The following is a 16,354-nucleotide window of genomic DNA, read 5'->3' on the forward strand; positions in this document are numbered from 1 at the left end:
AAAGAAAATATAAAAAAAAACTATTTTTTTTTTATCTAATTAGTCCAAGGCTAGGTAGCGCAAGCTACCGCTCAGTATAAAGGATGATTGGAAAGGACTGGTCGACCTCACCTCATTTGTGTCAGTGTATACTGAAGATGCCACCTGCATAGGTGGCGAAACGTCTGTACCTTTTGTTATTAATTTGTTATGTTAAGTCGGAGTAAACCTTTCCAATCATGAATTCACCCGGCTTTTGGAACATTTTTGCAGTATAAAGGAAACAGCCAATCACCAATTATCTATCCATCCAAAGCAGATTCGTTGCCTTCGGTCACTTCGGTTGCTTCGGTCTTCGGTCAAGGCGGTTTTTGCAGGGGGCGGACGCGCGGACGGCGCGGACGTATTTTCAAGCTACGGCCGACTTGCGAAGCTGAGTACTTTTTTTCTCGGTATTTTGGTGTTTAAAGCGTAGATTTAATTAGCGGCAGGGTACGGGATTTAGGTTAGCTTAGGCGGCCGGGCGGGCCATGAGACGGTAGAGTAGGGTCGGTCTTCGTGTAGATTTTGGGTGGCTTTTTCTTTGTGATAAACGCGCGGGTTTTTTGAGTAGCTAGGCGATGAGTAGAAAAGAGAAGATCAAGGGGGACCTGAACATGGTGGAGTGCAGAGAGTGCAAGCAGTGGTGCTATTTAGAAGAGTAACGGAATTCGGGAGCGCACGGCTGGACGCAAAGAAAAGTACCTTCGCTTGTCAACTGTGAGAATATTAAGGAAGGCTTGAGAAGGCTGGAACGAGACTGGAAGGATAAATTTGAAGAGATGAAGGAAGTGCTGGAAACGCGAATGTGAAGGCAAGCTAGAGCACATGGGGGCTAAGCTTAACTAGGAAAGGGAAAAGCGGGCAGAACTTGAGAAGCAGGTGGAGGAGCTCAGGCAGGGGGAAGCGTGGAGGGCAGGGCTAGAAGAGCGAAAAAAGGAGTGCATCACCGGTGTAATTAAAGAAGGGAAGGGAAGTGCAAGGAAGGACAAGCAATGATGGCAGAATTGCAGGGCATCCTCAGAGTAGAAGTCTAGAAGAAGGTCGACTTAGAAGCACAGTGGGAAGAGATGGAGAGGGAGTCAACAGCGAGGGTAGTGCCTATGGTGCTAGGGGCTAGAAAGCATAGAGCGAGCAGTGAGGGCACGAAGGAGGTTCTTAGGACCTATAGTGAAGCCGCGCAAAAGGAGAAGGAAATGGCTGGATTAGTAGAGCCCAACCTGGTACTGGTGGTAAATGGGGGGTTAGCAGCGTAGTGCCAGGAGAGTGGGGGGGGGGGGTAGCTGTCGGCAGGTAGGAGGGTCCTGGTGGTGAGAGACTCCAATGTGGCAAGGATCGTAGAGGGAGTGCTAGGCAAGGTGAGAGAGGACAAGAGGGTGCGTATAGAGGCCCAGCCAGGAAAGTACATGGTAGATGCCATTGCCAAAGCAGAGGTATTGTGGGACAGCATGGAGGGGGAAAGCCTAGTGTTGATCCATGCAGGACTGAAGACGTGTTGAGTGGGAGGAGCCAGAACCTGGGAAAACAAATAGAGGCAGGACTGGGTAAACTAAGAGCGGTCAGTGAGAGGGTGCATGTGGAAATATGCACTATTCGACATGTCCGGGGCAGTCTCTTGACATTGAGCGGTGGGACATTGAGGCTAACCGAGTGATTGAGGAGATCAGCCGACGGCTTGAGTACGGCATAAAAGCGATAAACTGGGAAGTTTGTGCGGCTGGCTCCTGCCCTTTTACACTGGGTGGAATCCACTACAGTCCAGACACAGGTAGGAGAGTGGGAGAGAGGCTGGGTCGGCATGTTGCAGCTTTTTGGGGACCCACAGAGCCCGGAGGGCTTTGGTGTTGACGTACCAGTACTATATGTAGCGGTTACCAGAGTCTGGGGATGCTCCTGGGTGTGAGTACCGCAAGAGCAGCAGGGAGAGCAGGAGGAAGCCCCGAAGTAAGAGAAAAAAATCAGCTCAATATAGGGTTTATAAAAATGCTGGGATGTAGAAACAGATTAAAGTGGGAGGAGATTGGTGAACAGTTGGAGGCTGAAAGTTTCACTGTGTATGGGGTAGCAGAAATGCACCTTAGAGATGAGGACGAACCACCATACATACCGGGCTACTCCTGGATGGGATGCAACTAGAGGAAAGGTGAACGCAGAGGCAGAGGTCGAGGCATGTCAGTTAAAGAACAAGACTGGGAAGGAGAGAAGCAAAAGCTGCAGAGAACACCTATGGCTGAAAGGTAAAGTAACAGGACTGAAACACCCTTCTGGGGTTCACTTACCTGGAAACAGGATGCATGACTCAAAGGAGGAAAATACAGAACACTTTCCATGTATATCAACCGGAAAGCTGCTAGAAGATTTTTGTGATGCCCTGGACCTAGTGTTAGTTAATGCACAAGTAACATGCAATAGCAAAATTACGTGGAAACGAATCAACTCACACTCAACAATAGACTACTGCCTTATGTCCCACAAACTGTATGACAGGTTAGGAAGTATGGAAATAAATGAAGAAGTTACAAAAGCTTAAGGAGTGACCATAAACAAATTAACATTAAATTTGGTGCATCTGACCCAGAACAGCAAGCTCGGGAACGAGCGGGTAAGCCGAAATTAAGCAAAGCTCAAATACAACAAGTATAGAAAAGCATTGGGAACATAGTATCAGAACAACCAGAAAGAGAGTGGACGTATGAGGATCTAATAGGAATCTTTAAAAGAGAATTAGAGAAGTATCAAATTAAATAAGAAGAAAAGCAAAAACGAAAGCACAAACCTAAAAGCTGGTGGGATAAGGAGGTCAAAGCAGCCATATTGTGGTGCCAAGATTCATCTAGGGAGCATAGGTGGGCAAAGAAAAGCGGAGCCTTGCCAGCTGAAGTAACATCAAAATAGAACTACCAAGAGCGGAAAAGGGAAGCATCAGCTTTAAAGGGATGGTGAACTGAAATTTGGATTTCAAAAAAATGCTGGAGATGTAGGCGGGGCGCTACAATCCCTACAACACTAGTAGTAAGGTGATATCTCAAATGGGCGGCCGTATTTTCGAAAAAAGAAGTCGAGATTGAACCAGGCCGACGAGGCGCGTGACGTCAAGATACCTGGTTTCCTCCTCTCTTCGCTTTGCTCCCTCAAGGCCGTGAGGCGGAGAAGACGCGAGGCTGTTCTTTCTCCTTCTCGGAGAAACATGACGTCAACATTCCTACCAAATGCGCCTCTTTTTTTTTAAAAATACGGTCATCCGTTCGAGATATCGCTGTATGAGTGATGTTTTGGTGTTTGTAGCATCCCGTTGCACGCTTTTGCCGCGTGTTTTGGGGAATCCAGATTTCGGTTCGGCATCCCTTTAATACAGGCCAAAATTGGAAGTGCAGGGGTGCAGTGGATGATGAAAATAAATATGAAAGATAGGAATGCGGCAAAAAAAATTTTGGTAGCACATTAAAGCGCAGGGGAGAAAGACAAAGGGTATCCAACACTTGCTGACCACACGAGAAGGGAGAAGTGTAGAGGGGGAAGAGGCACATGAATATATTAGGCAGACAATCGAAGAGGCTTTCTCCCAGCTTGAGCAGAGGGAGTCAGTGAACAGCACAGTCAGCAGCAGTGTTGAGGAGGAACAGAATTGTGTAACAATAGAGACGACTACAAAAGTATGGGACAAAGCAGAAAGTAAGGTTCCAGTAGGTACAGCGACAGGCCCAGACAACATACTCATGGAACTCATAAAGACACTAGAAAAAACAAGCGAATTGAAGTTACGGCATGTGATTAACCAAATAATTGTGGGAGGAGAGGTACCCAATGATTGGAAACAACCTAAGTAAAATGAGACTAATATATAAAGGCAAAGGGAAACAAAGACAGCATTAAGTCATATCGCCCGATAACGGTAACTTCAGTTCTATACAGATTAGCTATGCAGATAGTAAAGCGTAGAACGGAGCAATGGACAGATGATATGCAAATACTGGGCGAGCTCCAAAATGTATTCCGAAGAGATAGAAGACTGGAAGATAACTTATTTGTCACCACAATGTATAGAAATAGCAATGAAGAACCAAACTCCTTTATGATTAGCTTATTTGGTCATCAAGGGAGCATATGATAATGCGAGCCAGGAAAAACTGTGGGGTCAGCTGAAGGAGTATAATTTAGATACACATTTGGTTAGGCTTCTTCAGCAGGTGTACAGACACAATAAGGTTGTTATAACATGGGAAGCAGAAACTACAGAACCCGCAGCAATAAAAAGAGGACTCAGGCAGGGCTGTCCAATGTCACCTCTGCTCTTTATGATATATCTCAATGAAATGGAAAAGAGATTAGAGCAGTGTAACTTAGGTTTTGGTGTGAGTTATATGGAAGGAGAGAAATGTAGTACAAGTGATACCAGGACTGATGTATGCGGATCACATAGTACTCATGGCAGATAACCAGGATACATTACAGGAACTAGCTGGAATATGTGCACATTATGTGCTGCCTGCCATAATGATAGCGAGACACCTGAGCACTTGGTTTTGAAGTGCACGGGGCTTTGCCCTTCCTTCCCTGAAGGGGTAATGGATTTGGCCGGGGCCGTGGGTTTTACTGGTGATGATGGAAGGATGGAAGAGAGAAGGATTACAGTGACAAAGAGGCGATTAGGAGATTGGTGGAAATTGCCCGATCCCCCAAAGGTTATCCTGATGATATCTGACACTGCCTGGTGATAGGGGGGAAAAATTGATCTTAGAAGGGCGGGAGGAATCATATGTTTTTGTATTTTTAGACTTGGGCTAGGTGGCATGCAAACTACCGGCTGTCACAAAGGTTACAGCCATTAACACCCATCCATCCATCCGGTACGGCTTCTGCTTTCTATGAGAGCTGCGCTGCTTTCCCCCGGCGCTGCGCTTTCGTAGAACTTTTGACGGGTCCTCAAAGACTGTTCGCACCGGGTTTCAAGAATCCGCTACGTCCAACAACTTCAGTCAAGCGCGAATTATCACCCACGGTACAGTGTACTAGACCCACGGCTATTTTTATGGCAGCCTGCCACCATAGCGCTGTCCGCCATATTACCTATGATGGCTAGAGATAATGTACCAAAAAGATGGCCGATTGTGGCCGCATTCCCGTTCATAGGTGGACCTGGTCAAACGCGATCCAGCAAATAGACATAGAAATCAGTGGGGATTTCGTTTACCCCTGCCGTTTACAGTAGCTTCATTCGATTTTCCCGCACGTGTGCAGAAAGTGTGTGGCAGTGTACTTCCGGTCGTATCTCAATACACATACCGGAAGTATGCTGCCCTACACTTTTTACCTCACTGACTTTTCTGCACCGGTGCAGGAAAATCGAACGAGCCCAAACAATTCGAAACTCAAAACAAACTGAACTCAAATAGACCAATCCAATCCGTCCATCGGTTTCAAGCTTTGTTTATTGTACTTTTTTGTTGGCTTTGTTGGTTAGGTCGTTGTGTGGGTTGGTTATATCCCGTTTGTTTGTGAAGTTGACTGTGGTTTATGATAATGACAGTATTTATTTGTGCTCAAAAAGTGATGCAGATGATAATAGAGGAGCCAAACGTGAGTTCTAATGATTTTTTAACGCAAAGGGAAGCCAGCTGGAAGGAAGTCTGTTCGGAACAGACCACGGGCAGAGTCCTGACAGCCAGCCAGTAGTCGCTTGTCGAAAAGCCTTTATTCAACCTTTCGTGCAGAGCCGTAAATGTAGAGAGTTTGGCCATTTGTTGGGAAGTATAGGAGATAAATGAGGAGGCGCCATCGGCCGAAAGCGAGCTGGGCGTGTCCCAGGGCGTCTTCAGAAATTTGATTGTAGCCAACCAGAAGCCGGGAATAATACCCTGGCCATGGTCGCGAGAAACAAACTTGATAAGTGCGTCGGAGTAACTCTCAGTGACTGAAAATATGGTGCACGTGATGTTTCAATCACGGTCATCCAAAATCATGGTGGAAGAGTGCGACTAGCGGAACGAGCAGCATAATCCGAAACGCGAAGCGTTGAGGGCGGGAAATCTGCCATCCGAGCGATCACACTCTGTCCGAGGTAAACAGAGTTCGGGCGGCACATTCGTTTCTTACATCTTTCTGCATGATCAGGAACAAAACATCACGTGCACCCTATTTTCATCCATGAAGGGTTACTACATTTAACTCTTACATGCTTGTTAAATCGACCAAAACTGTTTCTCGCTACCACCGCTAGGAAATTCTTTTCGGCTTCTAGTAGGTCAAGAGAGCATGCCAAGCTCTCTTTTTGCATCTGGTGCACGGCCCGGCTCTGCCCACGCCTCCCATTGACCAAACTCTCTGCATACATGGCTCTGCTTTCGTGTGCCCTTATCTAGTCTTTCAGAGTGCTGTAAACTTGGCCCTCCATAGGTGCCACCTTGCCAACCAATAGATAAATGGTAGCAGATCTGCAGCGTCACCTACGTTCCATTACAAAGTCTTCATAGGTGAGCCGAGGAAGTGCTGTGTCCTGCTAAAGCACCATTGTTTGACAACGTCGGGGTTAGTTTGAGTGCATGCCGATACGCAGTGCCAGCAGCCCAGGGTGGAGCAGACGACGTAAAGGCCGGTGTGCTTAGAGTTGTACCCTGCCTGCGTCGGAGTTAGCTGTTTACAATGTCTCTAAAGATCTGGCAAGTTCGTGCAAAAGTGGATTAATATTATGAAATGCCCAGTTAGCTCAATGCTGTGTATTCTGTGCCCGAATTTAACCAATTTAGCTCGACTACGCTTATCATTCCCAAACTCTGACACGTGGTACCGATCACTTCCTAATGCAATCATGACAATATGAACTACTTTGGCCTTCAATGCACATTTGACATTCCTGCCATTTCCTCGAGACTAAATGTAAACTAGTGCTGTAACAAAAAGTATAGTTCTTTCCTCCTTTTTGCAAAGGAAAACCTCTGACTATGCCTGTTTTGGAAATTGAGAAATAATGAAGCTTGAGAAAACCACAAGCAAAACATAATGCTCTGACTACATGAGAATAGAGCAGAGGATAACCATCAAAAGAGCAGCTGACCTAAGCTTCTCAGCTGAATGTCAGCTAATGTTCAGAGATGCACAGCTAATGTTAAGAGATTCACATTCACCTCAATTACCGATATTGCTTTTATTTATTTATTTATTTTTTATTTACCTTTGATCTACCAAAAATTTATTCTCCGAAAGTGTGCATCAAAATGCACACTGCGTGTTTCAGAGCTTCGGTGCTTTGAGAGATCTGGGTTCCATTTTGCAAAAATACACAAGTCTGGGTACTTAGAAATCGAATCTGTGCATTTCCAAACCTTATTGCAAAAGGTGCCATCACTCAAGGGAGATCTGTTTAGCTTCCACAATCTCCAGTCATGAGGGCTTTGAGAAGAGTGCCTTGACAAGGTAATTTTTTTTCCATCACAGGTGCATATACTCTGTTTCATACTTGGTGTACAACGCTGATAAAACTGCTGGCACAAGCATGGGGTTTGATCTCGCAGATCATTGCATGCATTCTCGCATTAACGAATCCGCAGATGAAGCCACGCGCTCACTCCAGTAGGTTTGACAGCGTTGTATACCAAGTGTGAAACGGAGTATAGTTGGTGAATAGAGGTCTGAAGAACTTCATGCAGACAAGCTGCTGAAATTCCTGGTCAGCGCATGCAGTCACATGTTCAGTGAGGGAACAGCATCTTACTCGGGGCCTTGCTTTGCCTCGACACCCTGCTAAGCCCACGCCAAGCCACCAACTTGCCCCCCCCCGGCTGGTGGTGCCGATCCCAGGAAGGAACGTGGCAAAAAAACGAGAAAGAAGGTGAAAGAGCAAACAGCAATTCCATCACCTTTGACCAGGCATCTCAGTATGGAGGAGGCTATGGTCTTGCGGTCTTAGTTTGCTTCCATTAACAAGACGCTGCAGCTAACTTGGAGAATTACAGCAAGCGTTAATTGCATCTAGAAAGTACGCCAGTAGACCTGGTAAAGGTGGAACTCGTGTAAGCTACTGCATTTTCAAAACGTTTGGATAGAAGTACGCACTGATCGTATATGTTCCCCCTAAATGTTTCTTGTTAATAAAATCTCTGGTTTTGGTCCGGACCAGTTGCTGCCATACAAAACCATTGTTTGAATACGTGGTTCTAGGGTATTTGATAAAAATACTGCTCCCCCTTTCCCCGCCCCCCACAGAAAAAAATAGTACAATCAAGCACGTTTTACCCTCCTTTCCAATAACAGAAAGATACATTGATTAACCTCGAACCACTAGATCTATGTAATGGTTTGTTTTCCCGGTTTTACCCCCTCAACCAGTCTGAAGGGAGGAACAAAACTAAATCTGTGTATTCTCAAACCTATATTTGTGTGAAACATGGATAAGCCAGCCTGCCTTTCTCACAAAGAAATGTCAATTGCCGACACATTGCTTTGTAATTGGGCCTGCAAGCTGCGAGCGATCTTATGCCCCTATTCGCAGCTTTTAGCGGTGGTGGTACCGCAGTTTGAGAATTGCTCTTCCCGATTCGTGGATGAGTAGCTTCACAATAAAGATGTGTACTTACACGTTCCAAGACGTGAGGGTATGATGCAAGGCTGTAATATCGTTAGTGTCTAGCGAGACTAGAAATACTTGTGCTCGTCAAATCTAACCTCATACTGCTGTTCTATGTCGATCATCCAGAGGACAGCCATTTTGATAAGTTTCAAGTTGAACTTTGAACTAGTGGTGGCATTTGCTCCTTGTACCACTTTAGTGGTGAACTCTGGTGTCCCATTCGCTCCTGGATTTCAACATTGTGTCTCTGGAATTGATTGAAAACTGAAAATCATTGCTCTCGTATGTGTAAGTTTGTGTTGTAAATGGGCATTGGTTGAGGGTTGCCATCTAGGTCAACTCAACTTTGCCGGTCGTGTCAACGTCCTTGTTTGTTATCTAAATGAATGAGGTGTACCTGTCGGCCATTGTTTGACCACATTTTAAGCGGCAGCATTAATGCTTTTGACCCTTGAACTGAGGCACACCTATTATGCTGTATTGTTTTCAGTCCAGAGAGCTTCCTGCTAATCCCAGCGTTTTGTAGGAAACCCTCTGCCAGGGCTAAGAGGCTCGGTCGAAGGACATTCTGCCAGCCATGGTTGAATCTCCTTTCTACTTTCCTTGCATATATTCTATCCCAAGTGTATCTCTGGGTGGCTAAGTGGAGACAACAATTATTACCTTTCTTGGCAGATGATTGCTAGAAAATGCCTAGAGAAATGTAATCATACAAAATTGGTGGTTTCAACAATTTAATACAATTAAGAGCAAAATTTAGAGGGGAAGGATGTAAATGTTCCTAGGTAAGTTGGTGCAAGCCACCGCCCGATACGAAAGGTATATCCGCTACCATTCATCCAGTGTTTTCTGCTTTATATTTTAGAGCGCAGCTCTTAGGCACCCGTTTCCGGCTTGAGCGGCATTGGCGTAACCGTGCGATGCATGATGGGACGTTTCCCATAATGACGTCACGAGTGATGTCACGAAGGTCACAACCTTCAAGTGACCTTCACTCGTGTAGGTCACGACCTTCACAAGTGACGTTACGAGGGAGGAGGAGGAGCGGCATACCCTCCTCCTCAAGAGCTGCACTCTAATTCGGCATTTCAGTGAATTGTAAACGTTTTTCATTTTTTCTTTTATATTTTCAGGGATTCTCTTGCGCAGGAAGAATACAGAAGCAATGTGGCTACACCCCAGTTTGATGCCTCGCAAAATGAAGCATGCAGACAGCAGTTTATGCAATGCTATAATCGGTGGCAGGATAAGAACGCAGTAGATGTTCTGCCTTAAGTGTAAGCTTTCTACGTTGGATAACGTTTAGTCGCACGCATAGCCAATGTTTAGCAAAAGGAAACGTGTAAAGCTGGAGGTCAAGCCTCTACTGTATTCTTAGCCTGCCACCAACTATTGTTATGTTTCCGTGCTGGCACATAAAAAAGGAATGTTGGCACCGATTCTGATAATGCTGTGTTTCCGGGATACACAATCTGAAAGGCTCGGACAGTCAAAGAAACTTCTTTCATATTCATATCATCGCACTTCCGCTCACTTTTTTTTGTTGCCTTCCACCAACATTAGCTTTATTTCTTAACCAATTTTAAAAGCAGTAAACATTGATCTTAAGTAGAACCAAGTGCTGGTGTGTTGTGCCAATGTATGTTGGAAGGTTAGAAACCCTATTGATAGAGGAGGCTGGAGGCTTTGCTGATGCGGCACAGTGCTTCTATGCTGTGTTCCAGGTTGCTGCCTTTAGCGCTCCACCTTTGTTTTTATTGTGGGCGGAGAAGGGTAAAGCGTTTTTTAGAGCGAGCTCTTAGGGGCCCGTTTCCAGCCTGAGCGGCGTCAGCGTAACCGGGGGGGGGGGGGGGGGGGTCACGTGACCCCCCCCCCCCCCCCCCCCCCCCGGAGATCACATGACCCCCCGGGGTCACGTGACTACCCGCAGGTGACGTCACCCCCCTCAGTACCCTTCCCTACTCCTCCTCAAGAGCTGCGCTCCAATTCGGCGTTACAGGGATTTGTAAACAGCTTTCATTTTTGTTCAGGGTGTCGTTAGCTATGGTTAGAACCCTTCATCTTGCCGATTTAAAGTTTTTGGTGTAAATTTTCTCTTAATGCATTTATAAATGTGCAAACTCTTTTTTTATTTTTTATTTCCAGATCTTTACTTGAAAAAAAAAAAAAAAAAGACCAAGCATTAACAAAGGAAGCCTCAGTGATACTGCAAGATCAGCAAGATGTTTTTAGACTTTCTAGTTATCTCTCGTGGCTTCGTGGTCCCAAAGTCACCCTTTGACGGCATAGTTGTCATGTTCAGCATTTTCTGCAGTTTTCCGTTTCCAGCAAATTTCGTGGAAGATTCTTGCTGTAACTTCAATTGCCCCTAAATGTTAGAAATGGGGCGATGCTCTAAATTACCTTGCAACAAAATTTGGAGTTGCTCAGCCGTAATCTAGCCTGTAGGAATTATAAGCCAAATTGATGGAGTTTAAATGGCGTCCGTTCTTTTACATTCAGTATATTGAATGTCTGGAGTTTGTTTAGATGCTGTAGCTAGCTTGTGACCACGATATCTGGGGAGCAGCCTCCACCAGTGGCGTCGTCATGCTGGCAGCACTGTTTTCATGAAGAGATGTACTTGATATCTGGTTTCAGACAAACATGTCAGTCAGAAGTCTGAAATTGTTCAAACTGATTCCTTGTCTTTTTTGGGTAGTGTCAGTGGTGTAGCCAGACATTTTTTTTCAAGGGGGGGCTTAAGCCCCACAAGGTCCCCGCCCACCTGGCTATGCCCCTGGGCAGTGTCTTGTGAAGAACTGCCCAATAAAGCAAGGTTAGCTAATTATACTTTCAGTGTTCAAGTTTTCATTTTAGTTTTTTTCGGAAGAATTTATATTCTAGCTTATCACTTATCATGTGTGATGGTCGTTTGATTGGCATCTTACCGCTTCAGTAGCCAAGGCGGACAATCCCAAATGCAAAAGTCACTTGACACTCTGCACACTCGTGCTCGTCGAATTCCACGAGTCATTCTTTGATTAAGTTTTTCTCTGGTGTCTGCATCGTGGTTTTTTTCTGCACAACAAAAACTGTACAAGATACCTTAAATATATATATATATATATGCTCATAAAGTATTGGATATATGCTCAAAAAGTGTGCTGTGCCAAACTTTTGAATCCTGTTGTATCCTTTGCCAATTTTAGATAGATCTGCTGTGAACTAAGGGTTTTTTTGTGTCCTACAGGCTTGTCAATCCGGTTTCACTTCAGAAAATCGGTTCAGTCTGCTGACATATACGAAGGCTGTGTTTTTTTTCTCAACCTCTGATAAACTGAGTAGGAAGAGACTACTAGTGATGAAGAATGTTTTCATATACACATCAGTCCATAATCACTGCACGGAACTGCCGAGATCCTCAGTCCTTCATCACACATCAAGACCACAGACGTTCTTCCCCAATCCCCATCATCATGGACGTCTGTTTGTCCTCCCCAAAACTTTGTGTGCAGTTTCCTCCATACACATTACATGTCAGTGGCGACCAGTGGTTCAGAAAACCAGGTGGCAACCCTATTTAAAGAAGGTTGTCACCTGATAAGTCATAAGTGCCAAATTCTGCACTGCAATTCTCTGGAAAAGTATCTATTGAATATCTAAATTTTGTGTGTATTGAAACATTTTTCATCACTTGTTTTCCTTACCAGCTCATCGGAGGTTGCAAAAAAAACGGTCTTCATAATCTCGAGGGCTCCGAGAGGTTTCACTCCACTTTCAAAACCATAGAAATAACTTTTTTTTTGCTTGCGTTATAATGCATTCTGCAACATTTCGTTCCTCCACCAGGTTTTTCGTCCGGTCCAAGCCGTCCATCGGGGGCACCGGAGCTCGTCGAGGAGAACAGCTTCAGGTGCCCCCACTGGCACCGCTATATCACTCACGACAAGCAGGTGATGTCGAAACACCCGAAGCGCCACAAGGTCGAACAGCTGTCCAAGTGCACACGCTGCTCCAAGCGCTTCTTCGAAGAGATCAACCTCAGGAGACAAGTGTCGAGACACACAGACAAAAGGCCCTTTGCTCTTCGTCGTTCTACCGACCCGACGGGTCACACGAGGCTGCAAACGGACGAAAGACCCTATAGCTGTCAGCTGTGCTTCTGGGCCTTTCACCGGAAGTCTCCCTTAGTCACTCGTATGAGGATGCATGTCTGAAGTAATGCACTGTTATTGAGGCCACAAACTGTATAACTAGCAGACACTTGCGCAACATGTTTACTTTGTTTCACGACGTGCACGCTACCAGCCAATCCAGCGCCGTGAACGGCGCGTGGCTCCGTGCATGCCTCTCCCAAAGATCATGCGACGCTCGCATGGCGCGAAATTGGGTATGAAGGTTTGTAGCCTCCTCTGCGGTCCGTTGTAGGATGAAGCAGAGTACAGTGCAATCCACTTAGAAAACCCGAAATTTCAATTGTTATAACCGATTGTCGTATCTGTACTAGAAACTGGTCGTTATAAGCAATATATTGTTATATCTGGTATCGTTATAAGTGGATTGCACTGTATAGTGGACGTCTCCCATCTTTTTACTCATCGGAACAACAGCATTACTGGCACTCGCTGCCCGAAGCTTTGGGAATTGCGGCAGTTGGAAGCTGGTTCAACTGTGTATTCTACTGCTGTCGAAGTAGAATTAATGCAATTCATCTGGCAGGTGAGGTTCGTAAGGAAACAAAGACTACCAGCAACACCGTTTGCCACTGCGCCCATGAAAAAAAAGGAATCGGTGTGTCGTGCGTGCCCTTGCCCTTATGGCAGTCCTTACAGGGGTGGCTGCGTGATATTGAATGTGGTTCACCCAGTCGGCTCTTGTTTTGCATTGTTCTTGCTTTTGTTGACTGCAGATCTGTCCTTTACTGTTTGAACGATGGGACCGCTAAGACGTACGACCTGTTGGCGAAGGTTATCGCCATAAAATAATGCCCGACCGGCCATCTTTCCCAGTCTGAACGGTTGTAAAAGTGATATCTTGTTTGGCCTCTCAAATCATTAATAATTTTAAGCAGTTTGTGTTTCAAGTGCGACTGCACCATTCTAAACAGTTTAGCTCAAAGTTGTGCCAGGACGGCTATTCCACTCGTTTAACCTCCTACTCTCGCGTCTGCTGTCAAGCTTTCTCGTGTTTGTAAAATCAAACAGTTTTCTACAATAAACATTGAACGAAACATTAATTCGCGTGTCATAGTTTTTTTAAAGCACAACATAGAATTCCGACAGAGTCGATCTTCGAACTCTGGCAGGCACAATTATAGTTGATTCAATGTCAAAGCCGTTGGATGTCTCAACATGTATCGTCATCATTTATTGAAACCTTGATGCCCTATATGGTCATTACACGAGGAATAAGGAGTTGCAAGACACTGTTATAGTTTTAAAAAAGAAAAAGATGGCAGCAAAACCTTGTTTTACTCTAAACCTTCCACGGGACTGCCCATAAATCCTGAATGTGGCATCTTTTCCAGTGGAACTAGCGTATCTCGGGGGAACTGCGGGACTGCCATGTGCCCCGCTGCCATGCACGACGTTCAACAATGCCGCACCGCACGCAGTCCCCGATCCTACGGCGTTCGGCGCGGCCTACACCAACCCGCCGCCCGTTGCCAAGCCCTTCGAGTGTCACTACTGCCGGCGCTCTTTCTCCCGGAAGATCACCCTGATCAGGCACGCCCGTACACACACCGGCGAGAAGCCATACCAGTGCGGTGTGTGTTGGCGGCCCTTCGCCCGCAAGTCCGCCCTGGTCGCTCATGTCGGACGGCACGCCGGCGCTCAAAGGTGAGCGGGGGCCGTGATTGTGGACGAGTTTGGCGTGGTGGCGGCTGTCGGTGTTGCCTCCCCCCCCCCCACCACCACCCCCAAGACGAGGATTATGCGTAACGCATATCCAGAGTGTTTGGGACCAGAGCGTGTGCTCTAGTCCTACTAAGCGGCCATAACTCACTCCGTTACACTCGGACTCAAGCGTACGAACCAGCCTTGAGCTGTGCAGCATGTAAAGTGTGTTGAGTGCTCCCGTCGTGTTTGTGTTGATGCACAGCTTCGCTTTTGGAGCGTTGACTAAGTTGAGTTCATTTATCCTCTAGAATGTGACATACTGTAAACGACTTAATTTTCGCAAATTTCGTGAATCGCCTGCAATATGCGAAAAACAGGTCCTGCGAACAATTCCGGTAAAATGTAAATACATTGTAATCTATATTAAGATCCCACTGCGTCGTGAAAATTAGAACCCGCGAATTATTCCAAAACTTCAGCTTCGACCTAAATCGCGAAAAATAGGTTGTTTAAAGCATTTTGCCTGTACGCACCTCTCGTCAGACAAAATTTTAGACCATATTTTTGCATATCATTTGGAAGAATAAAGACTGCGTCTTTATCCGATGTAGTTTGTCAAGTCTTGTACAGTTCATCCGAGCGGTATCTTACGGACATGCACACAGTTCTCTCAAGGGCAGCTTTTTGAAGGGTCGCTTGGTATACTCCGTTTCATGATAACTTGGCCAACTGTGGAGGCTACAGCACCCGCTACAGCCCCCGCAACCCAATAAGATCGTCGGAGCAAGACACGTGACACTACGTCACGGGAGCATGTGTCACTGCGCCAAAAAAACTGACTGTCGTCTGCTGGTCAAGAGTTGTCTGCTGTGAAAATAACCCACTTCAGATGAACGTCCACCGCCTCAACATTGCTGTTCGCTAGCGTAGCAAGCTCTTCGGGAACAGTTCATTAGACAACTGAACGCTCAATTTACCCGCGAATCTGTGGTGGGTGCTAACGCCAAAGCGATGTTTTGAGCGGAAGGGGTTGATTACGCAAGTGCAATCGCCAATGGTCACAGCGCTACAAGAAGAAAAAAAGATTGGGAGCAAATGCGAATGTGGCGTCACTTTTTTTTTAAAATATAAGTGAAATTTATAAATTTAATATTTATTCTTTATTGTATTTATGTTTTAGATAGAGATGTGATTGCGCGAGTTCAATGGGCGTTAAAAAGAAAAAGAAACCTAGACGAATGTTTTGTCGCAGACAGTGCTGTTGCTGTCTGTGACAGTAACGAGGCCTCCGTGGCCTCAACCATGAATTGTTATCACACGAATAGCACCGACGCTCTTATTGGGTCGCGGGGGCCGCAGCCTCCACAGTTCGCCAAGTTACCATGAAACGGAGTATAGTCGCTGTCAAAGGGACATAAATCGATCGACCAACATTTATTTCAGTTTGGTTACTCAAACTTAGAATGGTGAGGAAACAAAGCAGCGTTGCCTACCGCTTGGCCTCATATGTCAGCAGTAAAATAAAGTAAGAAAAAAAATCAGTTTTTGTGTTTTAGCGCCAATGCAAAACGTGTTCTGGTGATTGTACATCTCGACTCCATCTACTAGGTGTGTATTACTTCTCAATGAACCCCTTGTTGAAGAATCATTCTTCAATTGTTTCTTCCGACGGTATATATTTTATCTGTATTTACTGGTAAATAAACAGGTTTCAAACTGGAAAAATGTTTTACTTAATTAAATACTGGAAACATTTTTCTTTGGCGGGCTCAATATTTGGGGAGCTTTGCGAAGTGTGGGTTTTGGGAATCTTTTGCGATTGGGAGTGGTATGCTATGTATTTATTACTACTCGCACAATAAATTTTTCCCAACATTTTTCAAGTCTCGAAATTTACGAAAATTAGGTCCTCGTAAACGTTAGGCAGCCTCTGCCACAAATTATGAACTGC

This window comes from Ixodes scapularis, unplaced genomic scaffold, assembly GCF_016920785.2.
Source record: "Ixodes scapularis isolate PalLabHiFi unplaced genomic scaffold, ASM1692078v2 PGA_scaffold8__174_contigs__length_109621045, whole genome shotgun sequence".
Taxonomy (NCBI): Eukaryota; Metazoa; Arthropoda; class Arachnida; order Ixodida; family Ixodidae; genus Ixodes; species Ixodes scapularis.